This window comes from Ovis canadensis, chromosome 1, assembly GCF_042477335.2.
Source record: "Ovis canadensis isolate MfBH-ARS-UI-01 breed Bighorn chromosome 1, ARS-UI_OviCan_v2, whole genome shotgun sequence".
In the NCBI taxonomy this organism is placed as follows: Eukaryota; Metazoa; Chordata; class Mammalia; order Artiodactyla; family Bovidae; genus Ovis; species Ovis canadensis.
Window position 1 is genome coordinate 3,336,240 of NC_091245.1, and position 17,467 is coordinate 3,353,706.

The following is a 17,467-nucleotide window of genomic DNA, read 5'->3' on the forward strand; positions in this document are numbered from 1 at the left end:
GTTTCCATGGCAACCTGCCTGGGGGCAGAGGTGGCTGGTCCCCTCCTGGGTGGTGAGTGGGACTTCCATCTGATTCTGCTCCAGCTTCACCTCCCAGTGAGAATTGCCCGGCTGGGCCCTGACACCCCGAGAGACCCTGCTGGCTTGCCCGTGTAAGTCACCACATTTTGGGGGGGCTTGGGGCACAGGACGGATACCCAGAGCCACCTGTGGGCTGCACAGCCGCAGGAGCAGGACTGAGTGGATCCTGGGTGCCTGGTGTCGACGAGGCCAGGCTGAGCTGAAACGGGCTCTGGTCCGGCTCTGCTGCGCGATCTGGGACGAGTCATTCTGCCTGGGCCGCAGTGTCCCTCTCTGTCTGGTGGGAGTTTCCACCCCACTGAATTGTTTTGGCCTGAATGTGATACCTGTTCATATCAGTTGATAGAACCCAGGCTGGTGATGTCATTTTGAGGCCGGCTATGTTCCGTGGTCTTGTCTGTATGCTCGGCCCAGCCGCCAGATGAGCCATGTCCCCGAGTGGATGGGTCAGTGCGAGTCCACGGCTGACCATGTCCACAGTGCTGGGTGTCTGGACCAGGTGGCTTCCCACCCCCCAACCACTCCCTACACGCACACGTGATTTCAGATTGCACCTGCCTCTCTTCTGCTTTGTGTGGTGTCTGAAGATGTGATTATGTGCTTCTGGAATCCCTCCCTTCCAGACCTCCAGTGCCAGCATCTGGTACAGAAAGTGCTGCGATCTTGTGATGGTCAAAAGTTCCCCCCCTTCCAGCTTCTCGAGCCTGCTGCTCTTCCCGTTGGACGCCCCTGCCTTGGAGAGAGAGACACACACCCCTGGAAGAGGGTCTGGAGACAGGGGTCTCTTTCCAGATCTGTCCTCAGTCCTCAGAGGAATCTGATCTATAAGGTGAGGGGTTGCAGGAAGTCTGAGGGTCTGGGATTCTCCACGCACCCACTAGATCGTCCACTCAGAAATATTTACCAAGCACTGACCCCCCCCCCCCCGTTCTGTGTCTAATCACCATACGGCTTAAAGCAAGAAGACCTGAGCCTTCCCCCGGCCCCGAGGGCTCTGTCTCCAGAACTACCCTCAACTTGTGCTTAACTGGGATTCGCTGATAAGACTGCAAAAGTGATGTCCCGCAATACACATTGCCCAGCATCACCCAATTTGTTCTAGAAGTTCCTGTAGGCAACACAGGCAACCTTGTGTATTTAAAACAAGATCGGTCAGCAGACTTTATTCTCTTGGGCTCCAAAATCACTGTGGATGGTGACTGCAGCCGTGACATTAAAAGATGCTTGCTCCTTGGCAGAAAAGCTATGACAAACCTAGAAAGCGTATTAAAAGGCAGAGCCATTACTTTGCCAACAAAGGTTCATATAGTCAAAGCTATGGTTCTTCCAGTAGTCATGTATGGGTGTGACAGTTGGACCATAAAGAAGACTGAGCAATGAAGATTTGCTGCTTCTGAACTGTGGTGTTGGAGAGGACTCTTGAGAGTCCTCTCCAACCAGTCCATCCTAAAGGAGATCAGTCCTGAATATTCATTGGAAGGACTGGTGCTGAAGCTGAAGCTCCAATCCTTTGGCCACCTGATGTGAAGAACTGACTCATTGGAAAAGACCCTGATGCTGGGAAAGATTGAAGGCAGGAGGAAAGGGAGAAACAGAGAATGAGATGGCTGGATGACATCACCGATTCAATGGACCTGAATCGGAGCAAGCTCTGGGAGATAGTGAAGGACAGGGAAGCCTGGCGTGCTGCAGTCCACGGGGTCGCAAGGAGTCGGACACAACTGAGCGACTGAACAACAACAAGGCCTGCAGAGGGGAAGAAACGGCAGTGGTTGCTTACTCAGACTTTGAACAATGAGTCCTTTCACAGTCCTTGAGGTGTCCTCCAGATCACCCCCACTATCACGGGAAACTGACGCGTTCAGTAAATCTCCAGCAAAAACGGCAGGGGCTGCAAAACAAGGGGTTTGGTTTTCTGTTACTCCTGACTGCCAAGTGACACTCGAGTAGGGCTGACCTGCAGGGGGTGGTCAGGAGGGGGTCCTGCTTCTCTCTGCTGGGCTCCCCTTCTTCCCCTGGACAGCGGTGACATGGAGCCGTGCTGAGGGCGCCTTACTCCACAGGATCACACCGAGAGGTGTCACTGCCGGAAGGGGCCCAGTGAAAGAACCACTTGACAAGCACAGGATGTCCGGAGGCACGCACAGCATTTCAGCTGTGCTTCCGACGTTTCAGCTCCAATGATAACAGGACAAAGTAACACAAGTCAGGAGGAAGCCTTGCTCTTCCAAATGCCGCCGTGTGGGGTAACGCCAGAGAGCTGTCCGCACACCTGCCGTTTCCTCTTAATCCACGCAGCTGAGGTCATGTTCTTTATGAAAAGAATGGAAAAATATGCAGGAGGGAAGAACGCCTTGAGAGATCCAGAGAAATACAAGAAGCGAAAGGTCTTGTCTTTAACTCGAAAGCAATTAGAAGAAATTAAAACAATTAGAGGAGAAGGCAGCAAATTTAAACACAGCAGACTGATAAAGAAAAATCAACAAAGCCAAAATCAGGTTCTTAGAAAAGACCAATAAATTTGATAAGCCTCTAGCCAAGCTAACCAAAAAAAAAAAGAGAGAGACACACAAATTACTGATAGTAGAAATGAAAGAAGGATCGTCTCTACTGGTCTCCTGCACTTCAGAAGGATGATAAAAGAATATTTGAACAACTCTTCACTCACAAACTTCTTGCCTGTAATAAAGCAGTTCACTTTCTTAGAAGACAAGAGAGATGCTTCTCTTCTTTTATCCAAAAGCAAAGCGAACTTGGTTTGTGGTTTTCATCCTAAGAAAAGAGACAGACAGACAGACAGACCTAATACACTTCACAAAAATTAACTCAAAGTGGATCACAGAGTTATATGCAAAACTACAAAATTTTTAGAATATTACATAGGGGGAAAATCTAGGCAGTGTTAGGTTTGGTGATGTGTTTTTAGATATAACACCAAAAGCACAATTCATAATAGAAAAACTGATATTAGGCTTTATTAAAATTTTAAAACTTCTACTTTTACAAAGTCATTATTAACAGAATGAAAAGATAACAACAGACTAAAAGGAAAATATTTGCAAAACACACATCTGATGACTTACATCCAAAACAAAATGTACAAAGAATACCTAAAACTTAAAAGTAAGAAAAAGTTCAATTTTAAAGAAGACAGAAAAATCTAAACCTCTCCTGAAATCAGATGTACAGATGGAAAATCAGCATATAAAAAGGTGCTCATATCCTTTGTCATTGGGGAGTTTTAGACTGAAATAGCAAAGAGACGCCACAACACAGCTGTGTGTTGTTCAGTCCCTGAGTCGTGCACAACTCTTCGGGACCCCATGGACTGCACGCCAGGCCTCCCTGTCCCTCACCATCTCCTAGAGTTCATCCAAGTTCATGTCCATTGAATTGGTGATGCCATCCAACCATCTCATCCTTTGCCGCCCTCTTCTCTTTTTGCTTCAATCTTTCCCGGCATCAGAGTCTTTTCTGACGAGTTGGCTGTTCGCACCAGGTGGCCAAAGTATTGAAAGCTCAGCTTCAGTATCAGTCCTTCTAATGAGTATTCAGGGTTCTCCAGTAACAGCGTTCAAAAGCATCAATTTTTTAGCGCTCAGCCTTCTTTATGGTCCAACTCTCACATCCATGCATGACTACTGAAAAGATCACAGAATTTACTATATGGACCTTTGTCAGCAAAGCGATGTCTTTGCTTTTTAATATGCTGTCTAGGTTTGTAATAGCCTTCCTTCCAAGAAGCAAGCATTTTCCAATTTCATGGCTGCAGTCAGAAAGAATGGCTAAAATCCAAAAATCTAACAATCCCAAATGCTGATCAGGATACAGAGCAAAAGGAACTTACATTCATTATTGGTGAAAATGCAAAATGGTGCAGCCATTTGGAAGGCACTCCAGAGGTTTCTCACAAAGCTGCAGTCTTACCATATGAGGCAGCAAGGATGCTCCTTGGAATCCACACAACTGGAAACTGATGTCCACACAAAACCTAAACACAAATATTTATAGAAACTTTATTTATAATTGCGCCAAACCAGAATCAGCCAAGATGTTCTTCAAAAAGTAAATGGATAAACAAACCGTACATCCATACAAATGGATATTATTCAGCAACAAAAATAAATGGTCTATCAAACCATGAAAAGACAGGGAGGGACTTTAAAGGGTATTCCTAGATCAAAGAAGGCAGTGTGGAAAGCCTACACACTGTATGACTTCAACGACATGACATTCCAGAAAAGGCAAAACCATGTGAGAGTATGGCGGCTGCCAGAAGTCTGGGGGAGGCAGGGAGGGTGAGCAGGTGAAAGGCAGGGGATTCTCAGGGCAGCGCAGCTGTTAGCACGCGACTGCAATGTCAGACACACGGCGTTGTGCACTTGTGAAAAACTAGAAACTTCCTAACCCAGAGTGAACTGTAATGGATGCTAATTTAAAAGCAACTGTTTAGCAACTGGAGGAATCCCAGGGGAAAAATGCAGACTTTGATAAGAGAACAAAAACATATTATAAATATATGAAACAACCTCACTGACGGGGTGGTGAGAAAGGGCTGAGTTAAGGTGGGAAATAAATGGAGCCTGTGAGACCACAGCGAAAGGGGCTGCGTGGAGAGAAGGGGCCCCTGGCATGCTGGTGGGAATGCCAATTGGTGCAGCCACTATGGAGATCAGCATGGAGGTTCCTGGAAACTAAAAATACAACTGCCGCATGGCCCGTCAGTCCCACTCCTAGACAGAATCCTGAGAGAACCACAGCGAAAAAGACTCGTGTGTCCCTAGACAGAATCCGGAGAGAACCACAGCGAAAAAGACTCGTGTGTCCTAATGTTCACTGCAGCTGTCTTTACAATAGCCAGGATATGGAAGCAACCTAAATGTCCATCAACAGATGAATGGATAAAGAAGGCGTGGCCCGTATACTCAATGGAATAGTACTTGGCCTTAAAAAGGGACAAAACTGGGTTATTTGTAGAGACATGGATGAACCTAGAGAGTGTCATATGGGATGAAGTATGAAAGAGAAATACAGTTGTTGTATATTAACGCATACATGTGGAATCTTAAAAAAAGGTACAGGTGAACCTATTTAGCAGAAATAGAGACACAGACACTTGCTCCTTGGAAGAAAAGCTACGGGAAACCTAGACAGCATATTAAAAAGCAGAGACGTTACTTTGCCAAGAAAGGTTCATACAATCAAAGCTATGGTTTTTCCGGTAGTCATGTATGGGTGTGACAGTTGGACCATAAAGAAGACTGAGTGACAAAGAATTGATGCTTTTGAGCTGCGGTGCTGGAGAAGACTCTTGAGAGTCCCTTGGACTGTAAGGAAATCAAACTAGTCCATCGTAAAGGAGATCAGTCCTGAATATACATTGGAAGGATTGATGCTGAAGCTGAAGCCCCAATACTCTAGCCACCTGATGTGAAGAGCTGACACATTAGAAAAGACTCTGATGCTGGGAAAGATTGAAGCCAGGAGGAGAAGGGGCCAACAGAGGGTGAGATGGTTGGATGGCATCACCGACTCAATGGACTTGAGTTTGAGCAAGCTCTGGGAGACACTGGAGGACAGGAAAGCCTGGCGTGCTGCAGCCCATGGGGTTGCAAAGAGTTGGACACAACTGGGTGACTGAACAACGAGACTCAGATGTAGAGAACAGATATGCAGACACGGAGAGGGAAGAAGAGGGCGACACCTGGGGGGTTAGGAGCGGCATATGCACGCCACCAGCTGAGAGACAGGTAGCTGCCGTGCAGCACAGGCAGCTCAGCTCAGTGCCCTGTGACCTAGAGAGGTGGAAGGCGGTGGGGGGGGGGGGCGGCGGTTCAAGAGGGCGGGGATATGTACATATATAGCTGATTCACTTTGCCGTACAGCAGAAATTAACACGACGCTGTAAAGCAATTATACTCCAGTAAAAAGACAACAAGCGAAAAGGAACCGGGTAAAAGTACCATACTCAATAAAATGTACCCCCATGAGGATACGGTTAACATTTTGATGCTCTTTCCTCAATCTGCAGGAACTGAATGGTTGAGTAAAGAGATGGTGGGAGCCACTTCTCACTGTTGGAGCTGAAATTTATAGCTCAGCAAGGAGAGCAGAGTAAAATGACCCCTGAGGCACTGGGTTGCCGTTAGAGAATCAGTAGAACTCGTGCTAACCTAGTACACGTAGACGGCTACACAGAGAAACCCGTGTGCACGTGTATATACCTGGGCTAGGACACATACATACCCTCGCTCTGCCCATTGTTGTTTGCTGTTCAGATGCTATGTTCTGTCCGACTGTAACCCCATGGACTGCAGCAGGCCAGGCTTCCCTGTCCTTCACTATCTCCCAGAATTTGCTCACGTTCGTGTCCATCGAGTCAGTGATGCTATCTAACCATCTCATCGCCTGCCACCCCCTTCTTCTTTTGCCCTCAGTCTTTCCCAGCATCAGAGTCTTTTCCAAATGATTCAGCTCTTCCCATCAGGTGGCCAAAGTATTGGAGCTTCAGCTTCAGCATCAGTCCTTCCAATGACTATTGAGGGTTGCTTTCCTTTAGGATGGACTGGTTTGATTTCCTTGCTGTCCAAGGGACTCGCAAGAGACTTCTCCAGCACCACGACTTGAAACCATCAGTTCTTTGGCACTCACCCTGCTTTCTGGCCCAACTCTCACATCCATACATGACTATTGGAAAGACCATAGCTTTGACTATACGGACCTTTCTTGGCAAAGTGATGCCTGTGCTTTGGCCTAAAAGACAAGATCCCCTCATGCAGAAAACACAGGCAGCAGCCAGATCTTGGTTTTTCATACCATTCTCCAATGAAAGGGGCCAGACTCCTTAGAAAAGTGGCTGATCCTAGGACTTGGGCAGGAGATATACAAGATAAGCCTGGAGAAGAAAGTGAGAAAGAGAAAGATAGGAAAAAGAAGGCAAGCAAGAAATAAAGAGAGAAGGGAGTCTAAGGGAATAAGAACTTAGGTTCACCCAGATACCTACACACCGATATTCACAGCAACACGTCACGCCTCATTGCCCAAACTTGGATGCAACCAAGAGGTCCCTCAGTAGGTGGATGGAAAAGTAAGCTGAGGTCCATCCAGACAGTGGAATATTACTCAGCACTGAAAAGAAATGAGGCTTCCAACCGTGAAAAGACATAAAGAAAATTTAAATGCACACTAAAAAAAAAAAAAAAGCAGCTTTTCACTGCTCAGTGAAAGCAGCCAGTCTGAAAAAGGATCATTTTTGTATATGCTGTATGGTTTCAACTGTATGACATCCTGGAAATGGACAAACTATGGAGATAGTAAAAAGATGAGGGGTTGCCAGAGGCTGGGGGAGGGAAGGATGACAAGAAAGAGCACAGAGGGTCTTAGGGCGGCGAAACCATCCTGCACGGTACTGCAACGCTAGACGCATGTCATTACACGTTTGTCCTGCCCCGTGGAAAGTACAACACAGACAGTGAGCAGGAAGGTACGCCACAGACCCAGGGTGACGGTGACGCGTGAGTGTAGGTCTGTCAGCTGTAGCAGAGGTGCCCTCTGGAGGGACACGCTGACAACGGGGGAGGGCCTGCCTGTGCGTGAGGAGGAAGCACGGGGTGTGTGAGACATCCCCGTGTCTTCCCCCACCACTGCTGTGACCTGGAAACTGGTCCAGAAATCCAAAGCTTTAAATCTGAGCTAACAATACAAAATATTTTACATTAATAAACTAAAAGTTAACACTTGAAAAGGAAGGAAGGGAGGAGAACAGGCACTTCTTCCAAGGCTGCTGCAGGTTTAAACGACTCAGTGGAGACAGAGGGGAGCGTGGTGTCGGGCGCTCTAAGCACACGCACTCTGGTGGCTGATCCTTCGATGGAGATGTTGGGGGAGATGGCGAGTCCTTGTTTAAGCTGAGCTGAGTTCAGACCTCCCATGCAGCCCTGACAGATGGCTGGGGACCTAGAGCCTCATGGGGGGGTCACAGCAAATGTGACCCAGTAACTAAGCCTCAGAGTAAACGAGGGGCGAGTCCCTCGGTGTCCCGAGCTCACCCTGTAACTGAAGCCCTCATCACACTGAATTTCAGGGCTCGTCTGTCCGGCCAGAGTTTCTCTTCCTCAGCTATTGTCATCTGAGGTCAGGTCATTCCAGGTTGTGGGGCTGACTGTGCGTGGAAGGATGTTTAGCAGCATCCCAGGCCTCCACCCACTGGAGGCCAGCACCCTCCGGGTCGGGACAGCCAGATGTCAGCCAGTGTCCCCTGGAGGCAGAAGAGCCCCAAGCCAAGAACCTCCATCCACTGAGAGGGACTGTTCATCTTTGACTCTATGTCTCTAGGGCCCAGCACACAGGAGGTGCTTGCTTAGGACCCAGCACACAGGAGGTGCTTACTAAAGGGAAACCTCTAGCCTGCCTGCGTCAGGCACCGTGTGCAGTATTGCACACTCATTAGGCCGCTGGCCCTGCACAACCGCCTGTGGGGAGGGTTCTAAGGAAATGAAGACGCAGCAGATGGGGCCACATGCCCGGGACGTCCCGGCCAGTTGGCAGCGGTATCCACACTAAACCTCGTGCTCTGCTCCATCTGCCTGGCTTAGCTGAGCCCGGTGCCACTTCCTGTGGCATGGGGGTAAACCCTACTTTTAAAGGCATGGCGCTAAACCATGCTTCCTGGGGAAGGTCAGGCAGCTCTTGTTTTACCGGGAGCTTCAAGATGGCTGGCTTTTCCAGGGAAGGATAGAAAGACTGACTTGAACATTAGGAAAGCTTGGGGAAAATGAACTCTGATGACCATATGAAAATAGGACCCCAAAGAAAGCCACTGCCAGGAAAAAAGCTCAGATGGAACAGGACTCGGGTTCTGGGATGATGGAGACATGAATTGCAGTACATTTCAAAAAAAAAAAAGAGTTTGCTCTTCTCCTTTCATCGAAGGACGGACGATCAGAGGATGAGTCGTGTTTGGAGAAGAACCAAAATGACGGAATTAGGCTTTCCTGCAGCATTGCGGACTGGATCTGGGGAAGCTTACCTCTGCACGCCACGTGGACTCTCTCCCCAGCTCTCAGAGAGACGCGTGTCAGTCCTGCACATTCCCTGGGAGAGGCTTCCTTCTGCAGAAGTGCTCTGTGCCTGAGAGGCTACACTCGGGCCCCGTTCTCCCAGGAGCTGTGCTGGGCTCATGGATTATGGCTTCTCAGGTGCCACAGTGGTGAAGAGCCCTCCTGCCAATGCAGGAGGCGTAAGAGATGCGGGTTTGATCCCTGGGTTGGGAAGATCCCCTGGAGAAGAGAGTGGCAACCCACTCCAGGATTCTTGCCTGGAGAATCCCATGGACTCAGGAGCCAGGTGGGCTACAGTCCAAGGATGGCAAAGCGTTGGACACGACCGAAGCGACTTAGCACGCATGGATTATAATACTAGTAACTGTCTGTGGTGAGATTCGTCCTTTGCCTGAGAGACTGAGAATGAAGGCAGCCCCAGTTACAAGCAGGCACCGTTTTCTCCTAAATGAGGGCAGGAGGCGTGATGCTAAGCAACCTCTCGGTTCTGGTGCGTTCCCCAGCTGACGGAGCCGTGAACTCACCTGCCCGATGCTAAGATGCCAGTGACTTCAGAAGGTCTCCTGGGTGCCCTCCTGGGATGGATTTCATTCTTCTCCACACTCAGTGTTCCAGAAATACCTGCATGCATGAGCAAATCCTAACAAGATCTCCAGCTAGACCTTCGGTGATGGAATTTGCCCGAGGAGGGAGAAGAAAAACGAATGAGCTGTTCTCCTAACTGGGTCTCCCCCAGCCCAGGATTGGCATGAGGGCCCCAGGCCCACTGGTTCCTGGGACCTGATGGCTCTCCGGCTGGAAGGGGGCCCTTGTTGTCCACGCGCTGCCAGGACGCACCTGTGCTGAGCTCTGTGTGGCTCCAGTGTGCCCCCTGCACACCCGGAAGGCCGGGCCCTCCCTGGTCTTGAGTCTGTTGAGGAAGCGGAGGCGAGGAGGGCGGATGTGCACCGAGGTGGAGAGAAGGTCAGGCTGGAAAACATCCAGAAACGAGGCAAAACGTGTCGGGGGCCAGAGACCCACAGAGCCAGGCGGGCACCCCGGGCGCATCTGTCCCAGCCGTGGCATCGTGGCGGCCACTGAAGCTGCAGCCTCCAGGGGTCTCACTTGAGATTCCAAGGATAGGCCGTCCTTCCTGAACTGAATCTCAGCTGTGTCCATACCCCCACAAAGGAGAGCGCTAGGACGTGGTGAAAGCTGAGTCGTGGGATTGTGTGTGTGTGTTAATTTCTCAGATGTGTCTGACTCTTTGCAACCCCTCTGTCCATGGGATTCTCCAGGCAAGAAGACGAGTGGGTAGCCATTCCCTTCTAGGGGGATCTCCCAGACCCAGGATGGAGCCCGGGTCTCCTGCACCGCAGCCAGACGCGCTCCCATCTCAGCCACCAGGGAAGTCCGTGATTGTGCACAAGGATCGTCACACTCACGACAGCATGAGCTGTCTCTCCTGGAGTTTATGCTCCCCAAGGTTCTGCATTGCTGTGTCCTCTGTGCCAAGTGTCGCACAGACGCCGAGGTGCTCAGTGAATGCTGGTGAAGAGAAGGAAGAGCAAGGCACACAGCCTCCTGCCTCTGAGCCCCTAGCATCCTCCAGGCGCCCCTACCCCACCTTGCTCAGCGGCAGATCAAGGGCTGTAACCAGCATGGTGAGCGCGCAGGGGCTCTGCTCAAAGGACCAGCAACAGAGTCAGTGTCGGTCCCGTCACTGATCACCATGGGTTCAGGCACATCCCTCCCTGCTCAGGGCCCTGTTTGCACAAAGATGGGGCTGCACCAGGCCAGTGGCTTTGGTCTGTGTGCCCCAAAAGCTCTAGGGGTTTCCCTGCTGTCCCAGTGAAAAGGAGGAAGAGGAATGAGCTGCTTCTTCCCCCTTCCCAAGAACAAAGACGACGAAGGGCACAGTGAGCAGGCCTGAGCTTCCCCAGCTTTTTCACTTTACCTGCTCCTGTCTCTGCATGTCTGGACCCAAGTTTGCTTTCCGCCCCCTAACGCCGCAGGAGCTGTGTCTCGCTCCGCCGCCCTTTGCTAACCCTCAGAACACTTCCTTCACCGTGTTACACACCAGAAGGAAGGCCACAGAGCCGCCAACCTGCCGGACTCTATTACTGGGTTACTGACACCAGCCTGTGGCTGTTTTTGACAAGACCGTAGCACCTTTGTTCCTCGTCACTGACCCCGACTGTCAGCCCTCGTCATATATAAACCCCTAGCCTCCTCGGAGGAGGGGCGCAGTTCTTGAGGCAGGACCTTACTGCTCTGCCCCCCTCTCCATCAGCTGAGATTGAAAGCCACCTTTCTGTTACCTCCAAATTGTGTCTCTGTGTGTTTTATTGGATGGGCAGAGAAAGCCAAGATTTTGGCCAGCAACATCACCAAGAACTTGAGGTCACCTGAGTCATTCCACTATGCCTTCCTGTGTGCGCAGCTTCTGAGAAAGATGCTGCTAGAATGAGAAGAAGTTTCATCCCCAGCCCCTCCCCCGCTCTAACTATGGTGCAAACACGTGTGTATCATAGACTCGCTGGGAGGAGACGAGAGTCCTCACGGGACAGTCACCGCATTGTCTCCCGCAGGACATCGGGAATTCCACACGGGACAGCTCTGCCTTCCAGGGAGGCCCGTGTCTCCCCGGGCAGTGGAGCCCTCCTGGGAGAACGAGTCTCCCCAGAACACAGACGTCCCTACCACCTACGGCTGAAGCAGTACCTGCCGGCTCTGTCTCTCACATGCTAAAGTTTCCATCATAAACGCGCATCACCATTGTTTTGCATTGAGATACATAGCCTCGGTAGTAGATTATTTATGAAAGATTAGTTCATGCTAAATTACTTCAGTCATGTTTGGCTCTTTGTGACCCCATGGACTGTGTAGCCTTCCAGGGTACCCTGTCCATGGGATTCTCCAGACAAGAACACTGGAGTGGGTTGCCATTTCCTTCTCTAAGATCAGTACTAAATACGAACTGCAGTTTCTCATTTTAATTTTTTCCCACTCTACCAAGAAAAATTAATATTCATTCTATGTAATCTGGGCCCACTTCTGTGACTAGCCCGCATGTCAGCACAAATGGCTTTGTTTCTCTTGCTGAGTCTTCAGAACCAAGATCCAGAAAAAGAGGGCGAGTTAAGACTTATTTTATGAAGCGTATTGAACAAAAAAGTAACTAATTTTAAGCTGAATTTGAAAGTAGGGATGAGAGGTAAGGGAAATTTGAAAGTAGGGATAAGAGAAGGTGAGGGATATTTTCTTCCAGAAGCAATTTATGAAGAGTTTTAATCCATATTTTTTCCCCAAATGTTTTAGAAAGAGGGAAAATCTCAGCCTGAACTTCAGGATACTGTGAGGGAGTCTCACTGCCAGCTGTGATATCATCACAAGAAGGAGTCTTTCCCTTCAGGTAAAAGCTAAACAAATACAGAAAAACAAAAACACCTTATTTTGGACATTGGACTCAGGACTGTCATCTGTGAAAGAAGGGGACTAAATATGAGCAGCGAGCCTTATCGCCTCTCTGAATAGATGGCTGAAGGCACTTTCTGGTCTGCGGTACAGGGACAGAGGGGCAGTCTTGCTGCAGTGGTGAGAAAGAGATCTGAGCTCCAGAAGTCCGAGCAAGCAGAGTCTGCTGGGCAGAGAACCAGAGAGAAAAAAAGATGCACAGAGAAAGAGCTGCAAACCTCAAAGGTGTCCACTTAGGCCTCTTGCATTAAGCTTCTTATATGCAGAATAAAACCCCACGAGGCAGGCAAACATATTCTGGAGGCAGAAAACTCAGAGGATTAGGAATGTTTGAGTTCTGATCCACCAAAGTGGATAGAACTTGTTGAACATCTTGGGGGTGAAGGCTAATTGAGATCCTCCCCAACAAAGGTTATATGGATTAAATGGACCCACAAGCAGCTCCAATGCCTGACGAAGCAACCTTCATTCTTTAAAGGGAGAGTGCCCAGCAGTGTGTCATCACAAAGCCCGGTAACTGATCTCCACTTCCTCAGGCGTGTGGATTCCTTCATCAGAGAGCTGCAGTTGCCCTCCAGCACATCTCACACCCGCTTTGTTAGGTTTATGCCAAGCATTTCACGGGGTGCGGGCAGTGCCAATACAAATGCTGCTGTATTTTTACTTTCAAATTCCCCTTGTTCACTGCTGGTCTATAGGAAAGCGGTTGACTTCTGCTTATTAACGGGCATTCTGCAGCGTTACTAAGGTCACTGAATTCTAACAGTTTGTGCTAAATTCTTATGAATTTTCTATATTGACAATCATATCATCTGTTAACAAAGACAATTTCATTTTTTTCATTTCCTTGTGAGTGCGTGTGTTACTGCATTAGTTTAGACTTGAAGTACAATTTTGAAAAGAAGTGGGAAGAGGGAACACTGGCCCTGCTTCCAATTTTAGTGGTAAAATTACTGTGAAGTGTTCTGGTAGCTTTTTTAGGCATTCTTTACCAAGCTGAGCAACTCCCCTCTTGGCCTGGTTACTGGGAGTTTTCAGCATGGACGTGTGTTGTTGTTGTTGCTTTAGTCACTAAATCGTGTCTGACTCTCTGCAACTCCAGGTCTGTAAGCCACCAGGCTCTGCAGGCCACGGGATTTCCCAGACGAGAATACTGGATCAGTTGCCGTGCCCTCCTCCGGGGGACCCTCCTGACCCAGGTATCGAACCCACATCTCCCACATCGGCAGGCAGGCCCTTTACCACTGAGGCACCTGGTGTTAGATTTTGTTAAGTGCTTTCTCTTTATCTCCGGATGCTCCCAAGCATGTGGTTTTTCTTTTTTTAGGCTGTTGATGTGATGAGCTACATTAAAGAAATTCTGGGTATCTGTCATTCAATTTCATAATCATATTTGCACCTTTTCAGCTCATCTCTAACTCTTTATGATCAGTATCTACCTGTCATTCTGTATCAGGCCCTTCCATTTGGGATTTTTAATAGCCCTGGAGTAGGTTTGGGGTCACGCAGGAATGAGATTTGGAGTGTCCTGTCGGTGCCTTCGCCTTCCTGCACCTTTTAAACAGTTGCTTTCATGTGCAACGCTGGCGATGCTCAACCCTGAGCAGTTGCAATACTGGAGAGGGGTTTACCCGGCTCCAACAGACTGGGAAGGGGGGAGAGTACCATCAGAGCGTCTGAACGCGCTCCAGAATCTGGGGCGCTCTGTAGGTGTTCTGTCGGATGCCTGGTCCAGACGCAGGGGGCGCAATCCTGCACCCACTCCTGGCCCGTGCCCCCTCATGCTTAGCCTCACGCCTGCAGGATGAGCCCCCTGCCCTCTGCAGGCGGGGAGACACCACCTGCAGCTCTCTTCTTTTTGTGAGACACAGCGTTGCTGGTCGGAGCTGCTCTCTCCTTCCAGTTGAATCAGGGAGGAGGGGACGATGGGGTGATGAGTCACCTACGCCTTACTACACCTGCCCTACACCTCAGCTCTCCCTGCGTGGAGCTACCACCGGTGGGACGGGGCAGTGGGGCTGTATTAGTAACACATCCCCCTTCTGCACTGGAATCGGACCCCCCACTGCAGAGGGCAGGAGTGCCCCCGCACCTCAGGCAGAGCCTCTCGACCCTTCCCTGCCCTGTGATGCTTTATTAGCAGCTATTTCTGGAGACTTGGTTTTCTCCTACTTTATTTTCTAGTCCTATTTCTGGGATGGAGGTGAGAGGCACACACTCTTTGGTAACTCGGAGGCATTCATGTTTGCTTTCTACTTAGAAACATTTGCAAGAATGCCACAGAGGCTGGCTGCAACGGAATTTGCAGAGATTTAGTCTCATCCCTGGAGGGCGGCATGGCAACCTGCTCCAGTATTCTGGCCTGGAGAATCCCACGGACAGAGGAGCCTGGTGGGCTAGAGTCCGTGGGATCGGACCGAGTCGGACGTGACTGGCCACTTCACTATCCACTATTTCACTGTTCACTTTCACTTCACTATTCTCGTCCAGCTGCCCCTCAGGCTGGATGGCCTCGTGGGCTCACCCCGCTCACACTGGGAGGAGGAGATCAAGGCCCAGTCAGCACAGAATCTTGCTCAACACTCCCTAAATTTTCAAACCAAGACTCGGATCACCTCTTCCTGCTTTTTTCCCTTTGCAATACCACCTGCTCCAAATAACGTGATTTATTTCTACCATGCACACTTGGTGTGGCATCTAAGTAGAAACTTCCTTCCTGAAGGGATTACGATTCCAAACACTGGGAAACATACAGCAAGCTGGCATTTCCGCACATAAGGCAGGATGCAGGCCAGGCTCACCCGGATGCAGGAGGGTGCCACGAGCCGCCTCCCCAGCGCAGCAGCCGTCTGCCCACCGCGGGCCTCCAGCCAAAGGCCCCTGCCTCTGCTTTTCCTGATACACACACGACGTCTGCGGGCCGAGGCGGCAGCCCAGATAGACACCAAGCACAAGATGCCTAGTTTCTACGTGCGTAAAGGAAGGGGAACTGCTCACTTAGAAAGCTCAATCTACCTGACACGTTAGGTTTTTGATACTTTTAATTCTTCTCTAGTTTTCCTAAATGTTTAGTGCGATTAAGCCAAACTCACACAGTTCAGCAATTTAAAATTGGAGCTGTGAAAATGCGAGCCTTGGTTTTTCCAGTTTTCCAGGAACTGGAGAGTTTCAAAGCCTCAGACAATAAGCCATATACCGTGAAAGATAAAATGTAGAAAGGTGTACAAATCAATTTGTAAATTAGATAGCGCTTAGGAGTAGTCATTTTCAGAAAATTTTGAGGCTAGTAGAAAAAAATTGTGTGCATGTGTTGGCAGTATGGATATGGGAAGAATTTCAAAGTAAAAGTATGTATAACACTTAGAAGTCAAGAATTTCTTCATTGGCCTAAGAACATTAAAAGTTATACAAATGAGTTTGTTTTTAAATGATCATATCTGATATGTTCAAAAGATAGATACTCCGTCCCCCAAATAATTTTGACCAATTTTTAAAAATAGTTTTGGGACAAAACCAAGTTTTTAGCGCCTCCTCCCAAAAATATTCTTGACCTACACAAGTCTGGCTGTATTCAGCCCCAAGCAAAGCTATAAAGAATCACATTCTTCCCCAGCCCTGAAGGACATCTGGCCTTCAGAGAAAGACAAATATCATATGATAATGCTTATATGAGGAATCTAAAAAAAAATGATAGAAATGAAGTAATTTAAAAAAACAGACTCACATAGAAAATAAATTTTGGTTTTCAAAGGGGAAAGGGGGAGGGATGAATTAGGAATTAACATGTATACACTGCTGTGCATAAAATAAGGCTTCCCAGGCGGCATTAGCAGCGAAGACCCCGCCCGCCAGTGCAGGAGGCTGAAGAGGGGCGGGCTCCATCCCTGGGTAGGAGAGAGCCCCAGAGAAGAGCAGGGCAGCCCACTCAAGCATTCCTGCCTGGAGAATCCCATGGACAGGGGAGCTCAGCAGGCTGCAGTCCACAGGGTCACAAAGAGGCAGTTAGCATGCACATGTGCATGTATAAAATAAACAACAAAGACCTACTGTATAGCTTTACTATATTCAGTGTCTTATAATAACCTGCAATGGGAAATAATTTGAAAATTAATATATGTGTGTCTGTGTGTATAACTGAATCGTTTTGCTGTATACTTGAAACTTATACAGTATCGTAAATCAACTATACTTCAGAGAAGAGTAAACAATTAAAAAAAATAATAACTGGCCTTCCGTAGATGCTCCATCTTCTCCGCAGGCCGCCCACCCACGCCCTCCCATCCAGCGGCAGCTCCGCCTTCAGGGGCTGGTGAGGAGTCAGCCTCTGGGCTGACCACCACCCAAAGTCACGCTCATGCTTCGCTGAGATCACAGCGCAGGTGTCATCCTGCCCACGAGCGTCACTTACCACCTCTCTTTGTCCACCTCCTTCCTCCAGACGCAACCAGTGTTGGGCAGGGAGGTGGTTCAGGCAGGTAGGCCGAGAGGAGGGAGGGGCGCAGGAGAGGGAGGAAACCGCGCGGACAAGGACCTTAGGGAAGAGGCTGCGTTTGGAGGGAAGGCCGGCTCCTCTCTCAGGAAGAGCGTCCTCCCGCGGAACCTCGGTGGAGAGCTCTCCGGCCTCCTGACCCTCTCCCTCCGCCCGGAGCTCCCCGGAGCTCCGCCGTTGGTGCGGCTCCTCACCCCAGACTTCCGGTGCTGCTGTTTGCTCATCTGCCTCCTCCCCCCGCCCCCACTGACAAGGACCGCGCCGAGATCACATCTGTGACTCAGCAGCAGTATTCACAGAAGCCAAGACGGAGAAGCAAACTAACTGTCCATGGAGGGACAGATGGGTAAACACGTGGCGTGCCCCTCCGGTGCGATATTGT